Raw genomic sequence first — 13,201 nt, forward strand, 5'->3', positions numbered from 1 at the left:
CTGGGATTTCTTTGGAGGGAATGATGCTGAAGCTGAAACTCCAGACTTTGGCCACCTCATGCAAAGAGTTGACTCATTGGAAAAGACTCTGATGCTGGGAGGGATTGGGGGCAAGAGGAGAAGGGGACGACAGAGGATGAGATGGCTGAATGGCATCACTGACTCAATGGACTTGAGTCTGAGTGAACTCGGGGAGTTTGTGATGGACAGGGAGGCCTGGCGTGCTGTGATTCATGGGGTCACAAAGAGTTGGACACGACTGAGCGACTGAACTGAACTGAACTAAATATTCTCACCACACATAAAAAATTATAATTATGTGATGTGTTAACTAATTTTCCTGTAGTAATCATGTTTCAGTATATATCTATATTGAAAAAACATAAAAAATTTGGAGCCAAATTTCATTTCATAGAAGTTTATCAGCAATTGTGAAAATGACTATTTTGCCACAAACTCAATGACAGTTTTTTATCAAATATCCAGATTTTTGCCAATTAACTATTTAAAAATATTATTGTAGTTTAAATTAGCATTTATCTGGGACTTCTTTGGTGGGCCAGTGGTTAAGACCTTGCACTTCCACTGCAGGGGGCACAGGTTCAATCCCTGGGCTGGGAACTAAGACCCTGAATGCTATACAACCAAAAAAAAAAAAGAAAAAAAATCAAATGTACCTATTAAAAAAGTGTTTTTTAAAAAACAATTCACATTTATCTTATAATTAGTGTGAGTGACTATATTTTAATATGTTTAAGAACCATTCATATTTTATTTTTAAGTGAAGGACTCTTGGTCCATTTTTCTATTGAGTTGTGAGTCTTTTTATTACTAGATTTATGTATTTACTAGATTTCTAGAATTTCTTTATATTTAGGAAATGGCCTTTTCTTTTGGTTCACACAAACGTTTTCCCCAGTTTGTTGTATCTTTTTAAACTTTGTGGTTTTTAAAGGCAGAAATTGCTTATTGTATTTATTCACATATACCTTTTAAAATATATGGATTCTGAATTTTAAGTTGCCCTTAATGTTTTCTGGTCATCACGAGTTTATTTAAAAAAAAACCATTTTTTTTTCTCTTAGTATTTTACTGGTTCCATTATTTTATGTTTAAATCTTGGCTCCACCTGGAATTTGTTTTAGTGCAAAGGTATGAAATAAGAATTCGACTTTACATCTCTCCAGCTGGTTTTCCAGTTGTTACCATTTGTGGAGTCCTCTGTCTTTCTCCCGCTGATATGAATGCAATGCCATCATATTAGATCATGTATGTACTGGAGTCTATTTCTAGAACATTTCTAGTGTATTTCTGTCTCCTCTGTAATTCTCTCCCCTTTGGGTATCTTATTTGGTCTTTGGTGGTCTCTAGTGCTTTTTGTCCCAGGTCCTCTTAAATCACAGAAAGGAAGTTCCTGCTGTTTTGACTGCATTCTAGACTTTGGCAATGGCTTCGACTTGAATGTAAACTCGGGCTTGAGAGGCTGGCTAATTAGAAAGCAGGGTGTGAGGGCCAGAAAATTCCTCTCCATCATTGGCCACAATTATACTCTCTCAGGATTCAGAGGCTTCAGATTGCTGCATTGGAAAGATGGCATTAAAAGTGAGTTGATCTCCCCTCCTGTGGAGGACTGGTTGATGATAACCATGATAAAATCGATGATTATAAACTACCATCCTGGTGGTGCTAAGCACTTTAATGTTAGTTCACTGATTCGTCCAGCAACTAATAAATTATTTAATAGCGTATTTATCCCTATATTACATAAGAAGAATGTGAAGGCAAGTGAAACTTATGAGACAGTACGAAATAGAGAAGGGGTTTAGACCTAGACAGAACTGATTCCAAAACTAGGACTTTTAAAAATTTTTTAAAAAGCCTTTAATTTTGTATTGGAGTATAGCTGATAACAACGCTGTGATAGTTTCAGGTGGAGAGCAAAGCGACTCAGCTACACATATACATGCATCCATTCTCCCCCAAAACTTCCCTCCCATCAAGGCTGCCATTTAACTTTGAGCAGAGTTCCCTGTGCTATACAGTCGTCCTTGTTGGTTATACATTTTCAATATAGCGGCATGTCCATGTCCATCCCAAACTCCCTAACTATCCATTCCCCTCCTTCTTCACCCTGGCAACCATAAATTCGTTCTCTAAGTTCAGTGAGTCTATTTCTGTTTTGTAAGTTCATTTGTATCATTTCAAAGCTAGGACACTTATCCAGTCTGTATTGCAGAATCTTTGGCACAACATAACTAATGAAATATACTATGTTCATTTATTGTCTTCTTCATTAATTCACTCCATAATCACTTTGGAACTCTCGGTACTTATTAACAGGAGTTAGAAAATCGTATACCTTTTGGGGCAGGCTGATGACATAGTTACCCAGATAGGGTACAATAGGGAGTGGTGGGGACTGTGGCAAATGAGAGAGCATGTGTCGTGTCTAAAGTTGGCACAATCCCTCAGTCCAGGCCATTTTTGCCATGGAGAAGGGTGAGCTGAGCATTGCCCAATCTTCAGATTCCCAAAAGGAACCAGAAATTCAGATCTTCAAGTGAAATCTCCTAATTTTTAGGTGTCAACAAATTATGAAAATCAATGTATGTCCTTTAAAACTCAGTACTTAATTCTAAAAGATTCCTGTTAGATAGGGCATTAAGCAAATAGAGATATTGATTCAACCAAAATTGACTCAGCAAGGGAAGGGAATGAATTACTGATACACGTGCAAGATATGAATGAATCTCAGATAATATGAGTAGAAGAAGCCAGACACAAAAGAATGTGTTCGGCATATGTCCATTATTTGAAATTCTGTGACAAGTAAAATTAAAACATGATGAGGGCAGGGATTAATTGGTAATGGAGTGAGTACCCTTTCAGCTGTGGTAGTAACATTCTGTATCTTCACAGGGTTTGGATTAAACTGATGCATGCATTTGTCAAAACCGGGTTCAAGAGGGAAGAGACATATGTAGACCTATGGCTGATTCATGTTGATGTATGGGAGAAACCAACATAGTATTGCAAAGCAATTATCCTCTGATTAAAAAGAAATAAATTTTAAAAAACCTAGTGAATGGGCTTCCCTGGTAGCTCAGCTGGTAAAGAATCTGCCTGCAATGCAGGAGACCTGGGTTCAGTTCCTCGGTTGGGAAGATCCCCTGGAGAAGGGATAGGCTACCCACTCCACTATTCTTGCCTGGAGAATCCCATGGACAGAGGAGCCTGGCGGGCTACAGTCCATGGAGTCACAAACAGTCAGACACCACTGAGTGACTAAGCACAGCACAGTGAATGGACACTTGAAAAAGTATATATTTCAATGTATGTAAATTGTATACCAAAATCTATTAACACATATTGAACTCTAGTTAATGGCAATCATCCTGAAGTATTTAGGAGAAAGTATTAACATATGGATGTCTACAGCTTACTTTGAGATGAACGTAAGAATAGACGGATTAATGGAAGAATGGATGGAAAGATATGTGATACATCAAGCTTAGTAAAATGTTAATGAATCGGCAGTTGCTGTGTACTTGAAAATTTTCATTATAAAATGCTGGGGCACTTCCCTGGTGGTCCAGTGGTTAAGAATCCACCTTGCAATGCAGGGGGCACAGGTTTGATTCCTGGTCAGGGAATTAAACCCGTGCGCTGCATTTACTGAGCCCCTGCTCTGGAACCTGTGTGCCACAGCTAGAGAGCCTGTGTGCCACAACAAAAGATCCTGCATGCTGAAACTGAGACCCAACACAGCTAAATAAATAAGTATTTAAAAAATATAAAAAAAATGGGAAAACTAGCAACCCCCCCAACCCAATAAGAAACTATGTGTGAGCTTAGTACACACACACACATGCACACACACACACACACACACACATCCCTGTGGGCTAGACTTGGCTCTATTCCATCATGTGTCCTCATCATGTGTCCTCATCAGACAACATGGTGTTGTCTCTGCAAGTTGATTATAAGGAGATCGTTCCTGAAGTCGAGCTCTCCGCCATGCGCGGGGCTTGATAGGTCTGGCACGGTTCAGTGGGTGAAGGTATGAGGAAATCCATCACCTGATGACATCATTAACACTTCTCCAACATGCCCTGTCGGAGACAAAAGTGAGCCTGGCCTCCTTCTCATCAATCAAGGGGCAAGAAGAAAACCATTCTGGCGACACAGCACCTTCATTCCCTCTGCTAATCCATCTTGCTACATCAGTACTCTCTCTCTATACATGACATTTAAATTCAGAGGGGACAACTATTAGCCTGGCACAGTCCCTTCATTAGTGAACAGGGTTTCAGAAGAGTGTTTGCAGGCTGCCCTGCTGTTCCCAGCGTTGGCTGAGGAGACAACAACCTTCACTCGTCCGCAGCATTTCGGGGCAAGGGGCTGTGTGTGGGTTGAATACCCACTGTGTGTCCTCGGCTGTGGCTGGGAAAATAGAAACTACGCTCAAGGAGTGTCAGAGTCTTGGAGGCAGTGCCGGAACTGCATGGAGAAGGGAACAGGATGGAGTAATGTTCCCTCTAAACACAGTCTCTAAAAGCTGCACCTTTGCAATGATTTTAAAAGGCAATCTGTCATCATAACAAGGGTTAAGACTATGATGCCTACAAGTAGACGAAACAAGGGTCAGTTTTGTAAGTACGTGACTGATGCATCAGAGGTCAAACCTGCAGACATTTTGAGATTGTAGTCAGAGGAGCACCTTTTTATGGGCTCTTCTCTTACGCTAGTTGAATTATTCACTGGACTATTCACTCCTTCTCCCTGGAGGAGGATAATGCTTCCTTTTCTCAATGATGTCATACTTTTGACCTCCTTTGGCCAATGAAATGGGAGCAGAAGTGACATGAGTCACTTCCAAGCAGGAGATTTAGGGGCTGCATTCTCTTTTTCCCTCTGCCAAAGCCATGTCTCAGACTGCGGCTGTTCCAGCAGCCTGGAGCCTAGAGAGAAGAGACGTGGAGCAGAGCTCTGTGCTGGCCGCGGTGGATTTACAAGATGAAGGAGATACAAATATTTGTTACTGTCAAGGCATTGGGCTACCGGGGTCATTTGTTACGGCAGCGTCACCTAGCCTACCCTACCTGATGCAATCCCCAGCTAACAAAGGAGGTTCCTGCCCAGATTGTACAGACAGGATCCTCTTGACATGATGACATCTCCACAAAACTTCTGCCTAGTTTTGGAAAAGCAAGGACTACACAGCGGAAATTAGCTTGGATAAAGACAACATAATTTAGATGCAATTGTGTATTCTGAGTGTGGTTGCTAAGGAAAGAGACCAGGTGGGCTAGTGGAAGTGGGCATGGCTGTTGGGGACTACGGAGCGCAGGGCAGTGGTCTAGGGTTCTGGCCTTGAATTCTGGATATGCTTTTCACTAGCTGTGTGTGTTTAGTCTCTCAGTCGTGTCCGACTCTTTGCGACTAGCTGTGTGGCTTTGGACCAAACTCTTGGTGTCTCCACTCCTTTGTGCCCAATAGATGGAGTTTTTGTGAGCTAAGAACTGGGTCAGTTGTAAGGTGTATCATCAGGATTCAGGTTTTTTTTTCCTTTTCTTTCATCTCCTTTTCCTCTTCCTCTCCTACATGGTCTGAATAATAATATGGAGGAATGGTGAACGATCAGGAAGTGTAGCATATGCCTGGAGATAAGGTTCTAGCCTGCCCTGTGGAAGGGCCTTGTCCTTTGAGTTTCCAGCAGACACATTTGAACGGCAGCTTTGCCATTCATTTAGCTGCTTAGACCTTTGGATGAACCAAAGGGAGGTGGGGTGAATACCCAGATCTTCCCTCAAAAAAATTTTTTTTCTAAATGCATAAAATAGAATAATCAGAATTACAAAGTTTATTGCTGGCAAGACATTTAAAAAATACAAATATGTGTGTAGAATAATACACACATTTCTTTATTAGTGTGTTAAATATAACTGGAACTATTGGCAGATCTAATAACTATCGATATTTCAGAATTCTGCTGATCATAAATAATATTTTTCCACCACTTCAACACTTGTGATGGGAAAATATCTGTGGTTTCCTTTGGTGACAAAGTCAGAATAAGGTGAATACAATTGTGCTTGGTTGTCTATATTCAGTCAAAGAAAAGAAAAATTTTCAGCTAGAGGTTATGAAAAACTTTTTCTAATTTGTTCCCATTCAAGTTCACAGATTCCCTAAATTCCATTCAAGACATCTTGAGGGTCTGTGGACTTCAGGTTAAGAACTGCATTAGCTTCATTTTCTTTTTTAAAATGTATTCTTAATTGAAGGATAGTTGCTTTTAAAAATTTATTTTTTGACTGAAGGATAATTGCTTTTCAGAATTTTGTTGGTTATTTAGCTGCATTTTCTTAAGGACATTATGTCCCTTTTCTGAACCTCAGTGTCCTCACTTGCAAAATGGGTGCCTTGCCCTTGATATTCTTTCTAAGCATGGGATTTGGTAATCCTCAGGTGAGGAGCCCTTGTGGGACTCTGCCTCCCTGGATAATGGATTTCAAGGAGTGAAATCCAACCTGTGGCGGATTCATTTTGATATATGGCAAAACCAATACAATATAGTAAAGTTAAAAAATAAAATAAAATTAAAAAAAAAAAAAGAATGAGCACACTCAGCTGCCTCTCCTCTGGCCCAAAGTCCTATGAATTGACAAGAGAGAGGGAGAGGAAGACAGAGGATATAAATGAAAATATATACAAAGCAACAAACTGGAAAAGGAGAAAGAGTGGCATCAGCAAACCAAAATTCTTGAGAAATCTTTGACACATCAAAACACAATCATGTATTTGGAAGAAGAGCCACTGGAAACCACAACCTAAAACATACTTAAAAGAGTGTCTAATTTTAAGACACTTGGCACACTGACCCTGTGCCAATCTTTGTACTTGGGTTATTTGTGTTAGTCTTCATGAAGCCCCTTTCATGTAGGGATATCCAAAAATATCCTTTTTATGGATAGAGAAACTGAGGCTTAGTGGGTTCAGGGACTTTGCCTGAAATCACGCAGAGAGTGACACAGCTGAAAATGTTTGGCTGTGTGGCTTCAAAGTCCATGATCTCATCCATTGTACTCTTCTGGTAGTTAATTGCTGCATTTAATTCATAGGCAGGAAGAGGCTTTTTTTATTTTTATTTTTTCATTATTTTAAGTCCCGCTAGAATCTGCAGGCTTAAGAACTGGGATGAAAATTTTTCTGGCACCGCTTCTGGATCTGGAAAAGCTTAAGATCCACCATTCCACTTAAAGGGTAGTGTGGTCCTCATTAACCTGCCTCCAGGTCAGCCTTGCAGACAGGAGCTGTCTAGCTTGGGGGCTGTCATGGGAACCCACGCTTACCCATCCGAAAATATCTGCACTTGAACACAATTAACTCCCCGTTTCTCTTTGTCTCTTCTTTGAACACCATTTGCCCTAAAAATATTCTTTGACATTATCCACAAACATTGAAGAGACTTTTATCTGGCCCTGACCTTTGTACAGTTCCTACTAAATGAGCGTCAGTGACACAAATGGGGATGAATTATTTATAGGCCTGAAGGGAAGTCAAAGTTGCTTTTATTCCTATTGAAAGTTTATTAGAAGGCCAAAGAGCACCAAATTAATTATGGTGCCTCACAGAAGGAACCCAGCCAAACTCAAGGGTGCTTATTAAAGCCGGGGTGCTCTCCATGGCTGGGTCCCTGGAAATCCCCTGGGCTGTTGTTTGAAGTGAAGTGAAAGTCACTCAGTCGTGTCCGACTCTTTTCGACCCCATGGACTATTCAGTCCATGGAATTCTCCAGGCCAGAATACTGGAGTGGGTAGCCTTTCCTTTCTCCAGGGGATCTTCCCAACCCAGGGATCGAACCCAGGTCTCCCAAATTGCAGGCAGATTCTTTACCGGCTGAGCTACAAGGGAAGCCTTTCAAATGCCTGGTCAGGGAGCAAAAGTCTGTATCCTTTCTGACAAGAGGCTGCCAGGATGAGAGCAGAGATGTAAGGAGTTCTGGGGGCTTCACAGACAACCATGAGGGTGGTCATTTATGAACTTATTTAATAAGTCAACTGACATTGATTGAGCACCTACTTGAGGCTGGGCATTGGAGAGGAAGAGACAAGCTCATTAACTTATTTGTCCAATGATTCAACAAATATTTAATGTCTTCTCTTGAGAGGTACTGTTTTAGGCACGTGTATGTATGTAACAGGGCTTCCCTGGTGGCTCTGATGGTAAAGAAGCCACCCGCAATGCGGGAGACCTGGGTTTGATCCCTGGGTTGGGAAGATCCCCTGGAGGAGAGCATGGTGACCCATCCAGTATTCTTGCCTGGAGAATCCCCATGGACAGGGTCCTGCATTCATGATAAAGATGCTATTCCTGTTCTCAGGAGCTCAGTCTAACGAGTCCTTAATCACCATGATCATCATCGTGGTTCTTATTGTCATCATTTATTGAATGCTTACTATTTTCCAGGCACCGCACCAAGTGCTTTACATGCATTAATTCAACTAATCCTCATCAGTACTCAATGAGATGGGGTTATTACGATCATCCCCTTTTCACAGTTTAGAATGCAATTACAAAGTTTAAGTAACTCGCTCAAAGAGTCAGACCCTGGAGGCTGTGGGGCTGGGTTTCAAGCCTTGGCAGTCAGCCTACCGTGAAATCTGTTATTATAGCGCTTATATATGGGCTATAAGACTCAGAGGCACAAGGAAATCAGGAAAGGGGTGTCTGAATTGGGTCTTTTTTAAAAAACAAATTCAACTTCTTTTTTTTTTTAATATTTGTTTATTTATTTGGCTGTGCCGGGTCTTGGTTGGGTCACATGTGATCTTTAGTTTCTCTTAGCACCACAACTTGGAAGCACAAGGGAGCTTTTAGTCATGGAAGCAAACTCTCAGCTGCAGCCTGTGGGATCTAGTTCCCTGATCAGGGATCGAACCCAGGTCCCCTGTATTGGGAGCATGGAGTTTTAACCACTGGACCACCATGGAAGTCTCTTCTTTATTATATTTTAAAATACTGCCACAATAAGCTTGTTCTATTTTAAAAGTAGAAAAGAGACAGTAATTACGTCTTTCTTTTTCTGCGTTTTTTTGTTTTCTTTCTGTCCTTCTCTTAGGAAAAGGTCAGATGGGTTCCCCTACACTCTAGGGAGGCAGAACTGGGGATCTGAGTCTGCGTATGTGTCAAGAGACAGAAGCGGAAGGAAGGTTGGGAGGGTAGGTGACAAGTCACCATGCTGGGTGCTTTCTGTTTTTCCTTATCGTTTTCTCAGCCACCTGGCTGTGTAACTGTTGTACTCCCTAGACGCTGATTTTAACAGTGAAGGACACAGAGACTGAGAGAGGGGACACCTTTACAGTGAACAACAGAGTGACGGCTGAGCCCGGGTTTGGGGGCAGCCCCGTCTACACTCCTGGTCCCACCTGCGCTGTCCCCCGGCTCGGACCCCTCCTCCCAGCTCCACCCCTCTCAGGGGCTTTAAATCCCTCAGCTCAGGCTCCTGAGAATGGCAGTGAGGTCCTCCTTCTCACCCAGACATATGATGCTGCTTCTCACCATTTCTTTGTCTGCCCTGTGGGCTCCTCCGGGCCCCTGATGATGCAGAAAGTTCCCCTCTGTTGCTTGAGCTTTGGGCCCTCTTGGATCTTATCAGACACTTTCATCATAATGTTTACATCTCAGCTAAAGAGGGGAAGAAGAAAGCTGTCATCCTCCCAATACACATACTTGGCCTAGATTTGCCCAGGCAGAGACCGTTGGATCTAGAAGTTGTCACAGGGAAAGGAACAGTGGAAGGGCCAGAGGATGAAGTGCAGGGCTGCCTGGGTGTGGGAGGCGGGGAGGGAAGCCCCGGCAGCCACTCTGGGGAATATCCGTTTATGGCACGTCTGCCCTCGATGGTGTGTGTTCAGGAGAAATGATCAAACATCTCAACAGACCAGCCAGTGGGGGAACTGAATAGTGAGTGAGACCCGGTGCCTCTCCTCTGTCCTGTAGAGCTCAAGGTCTAGTACAGAGTCTGCCAGGCTCATGGGCCCTCTTGGCAGGGGAAGCAGTACTGGAGGGGAGCAGAGCGCTGATTTTGGGGGGAGCCCCGGGTGGGCTGCCGTCTATGGGGTCGCACAGAGTCGGACATGACTGAAGCGACTAGCAGCAGCAGTAGCTTAACCCAGGGGAGGTGAGGACAAAGACCTTTCCTGACCACATTTGAGAGTAGCTCCTCTGAGTCCTCTTCCCCACGAGGCCTCAAGACTGACCTTGGACTTGAACCAGCACCACCATAGTTTTTCTAGCAGTTCATGGCTGCACCCTGGGATGAGTCTAATCTTCCTTAAAATGCTGCCTGAGGAAAACATAAGGATGTCCACAAAACTGGTTGTTCCAGCCAACTCCTGAATATGGGACTCCTGCCTCTTTGGGAGGCTTGGAGCCTAATTTCCATCAGCACCAGTTAGCAAACCCAGATGGCTCAGATGGTAAAGAATCTGCCTGAAATGCTGGAAACCTGGGTTCCATCTCCAGGTGGGGAATATCTCCTGGAGAAGGGAATGGCTACCCACGGAGAACTCCATGGATAGAGGAGCCTGGTGGGCTGCATGCAGTCCATGGGTTGCAAAGAGTCGGACAGGACAGAGAGACTAACACACACATACATCCCTCCCTCCCATTTTTTGGTGACTTTTCACGTCCCTGTCTCTGCAAGATCCTTCCACTCCTCCTTCTACTCCCTCATTCTCCCTTTAGAGATCCACTCATCTCTGCACAAATCTGGATGGAGGCCCGATCTTTTTCCTACTGTTACTGAATAAAATCTGCTTTTGCTGCTTCAACTAAGGTCTGGCTGTTTCTCTTTGGTGGCGGGAAGCATGATCTGGAAGGATGCGTGGAGAAGGGACGCGAAACTAGGGCATAGGGGTGAAACTTCTGCGGAAGGAATAGTTTGTGCAGCTGATACACGTGGTTCAAAGAACTGGGCCAAGTTTGAGGACGGTGGAGAGCAAGTTGGAAAGGCGGCTGACCCACCAGCAGAGCGGAGGTGCACGTATTTTGGGGTGACACTTGGCGTGTGCCTTGGTGCAACTGTGTTTCCATAAGAGACTGTCTCGGCTGGAGAAATGGAGACTGCTTTAAACTGCAGTGAATCCAGGATCAAGTCAGGATGTCCAGTGGCACTGGATAACTGATGGTCCCCCCTGCCTCCTAGCTTTCTCTTTTCCGGAGATCCTTTGTGCCGTTCGATGCCTATCTCCTCCCTGCCTCTTGAGAGGTGGAATTGTAAATATTGTGGCCCCTGGATGGGGATATTTGGGGGCCAAGAAGTCTTCCTTCCTTGTGAAAGTGTTAGTTGCTCAGTCATGTCTGACTCTTTGTGATCCCATGGACTGTAGCCAGGCTCCTCTGTCCATGGAATTCTCCAGGCAAGAACACTGGAGTGGGTAGCCATTCCCTTCTCCAGGGGATCTTCTTGACCTAGGGATCGAACCTGGGTCTCCTGCCTTGCAGGCAGATTCTTTACCGTGTGAGCCACTGGGGAAGCCTTCCCTCCTTGTAGCACACCCCATGCCTGTACAAGTGCTAAGTAAGTCGTTTGAGTCATATCCCACTCTATGCAACCCTATGGACTGCAGCCCACCAGGCTCCTCTGTCCATGGGATTCTCCAGGCAAGAATACTGGAGCGGGTTGCCATGCCCTCCTCCAGAGCACACCCCATGGTATTGTTCATTTTTGTGATTCAGCTCCACCAGAAGTTGGTATCTTCCATCTATAACCCCTTTAGCTTTCCTGAAACAGGATTCAGGGCTTCGCGTTCATGAGTTCTTCCTTTCCCTCTCGTCCTGTTCACCATGCCACCTGCTGCAGGGACACCCTGAGGGCCCCTGTCATTGTGTTGTTTGTGGAATGCAGGGGACTGGAAGCTGCTAATTTCCCTTCTCTCCTTGGAGAGTTTCTGTGCAAGGCTTCTCTTGATATGCCCAGCTCTGGGCTACGGTAGGTCTTTGGATGCCCGATGTTATGGTGTTTGACTTGATTAAGCTTTTTTTAAACTTTTATTTTATATTGGATTATAGCTTATTAATCTTGGAGAAGGCAATGGCACCCCACTCCAGTACTCTTGCCTGGAAAATCCCATGGACAGAGGAGCCTGGTAGGCTGTAGTCCATGGGCTCGCTTAGAGTCGGACACGACTGAGCGGCCTCCCTTTCACTTTTCACTTTCATGCATTGGAGAAGGAAATGGCAACCCACTCCAGTGTTCTTGCCTGGAGAATCCCAAGGATGGGGGAGCCTGGTGGGCTTCCGACTATGGGGTCACACAGAGTCGGACATGACTGAAGTGACTTAGCAGCAGCAGCATAGCTTATTAACCTAGACAGTATATTAAAAAGTAATGATATAACTTTGCTGACAAAGGTCCCTATAGTCAATGCTTTTGACTACTGGAAAAATAAATGCTGGTTTTTCCAGTAGTCACGTATGGTTATGAGAGTTGGACCATAAAGAAGGCTGAGCGCTGAAGAACATATGCTTTCAAATTATGGTCCTGGAGAAGGCTCTTAGAGTCCGTTGGGCAGCAAGGAGATCCAACCAGTCAATCCTAAAGGAAATCAACCCTGAATATTCATTGAAAGGATTGATGCTGAAGCTGAAACTCCAGTCCTTTGGCCACTTGATGTGAAGAGCTGACTCATTGGAACAGACCCTGATGCTGGGAAAGATTGAAGGCAGGAGGAGAAGGGGACAACAGAGGATGAGATGGTTAGATAGCATCACCGACTCAATGAACATGAATTTGAGCAAATTCCAGGAAATAGTGAAGGATAGGGAAGCCTGGTGTGTTGCAGTCCATGGGGTTGCAACGAGCCAGACATGACTTAGTGTCTGAACAAATAACCAATTAACAATGTTGTGGTAGTTTCTGGTGGACAGCAAAGAGACCCAGCTATACATCTACATGGGTCCATTCTCACCCAAACCCCCCTCCCATCCAGGCCGACATATAACATTGAGTAGAATTCCCTATGCTATAAAGTAGGACCTTGTTGGTTACCCATTTTAACTATAGCAGTGTGTACATGTGATCCCAAGCTCCCTAACTATGCTTTCCCCCAGTTCTTCCCTCCTGCTGACCATAAGTTCATTCTCTAAGTCTGTGAGTCTGTTCATTAAGCTTCTGTTGAATTTCTTACTC

Source organism: Bison bison, unplaced genomic scaffold, assembly GCF_000754665.1.
Source record: "Bison bison bison isolate TAMUID 2011002044 unplaced genomic scaffold, Bison_UMD1.0 scf7180017864144, whole genome shotgun sequence".
Classification (NCBI taxonomy): Eukaryota; Metazoa; Chordata; class Mammalia; order Artiodactyla; family Bovidae; genus Bison; species Bison bison.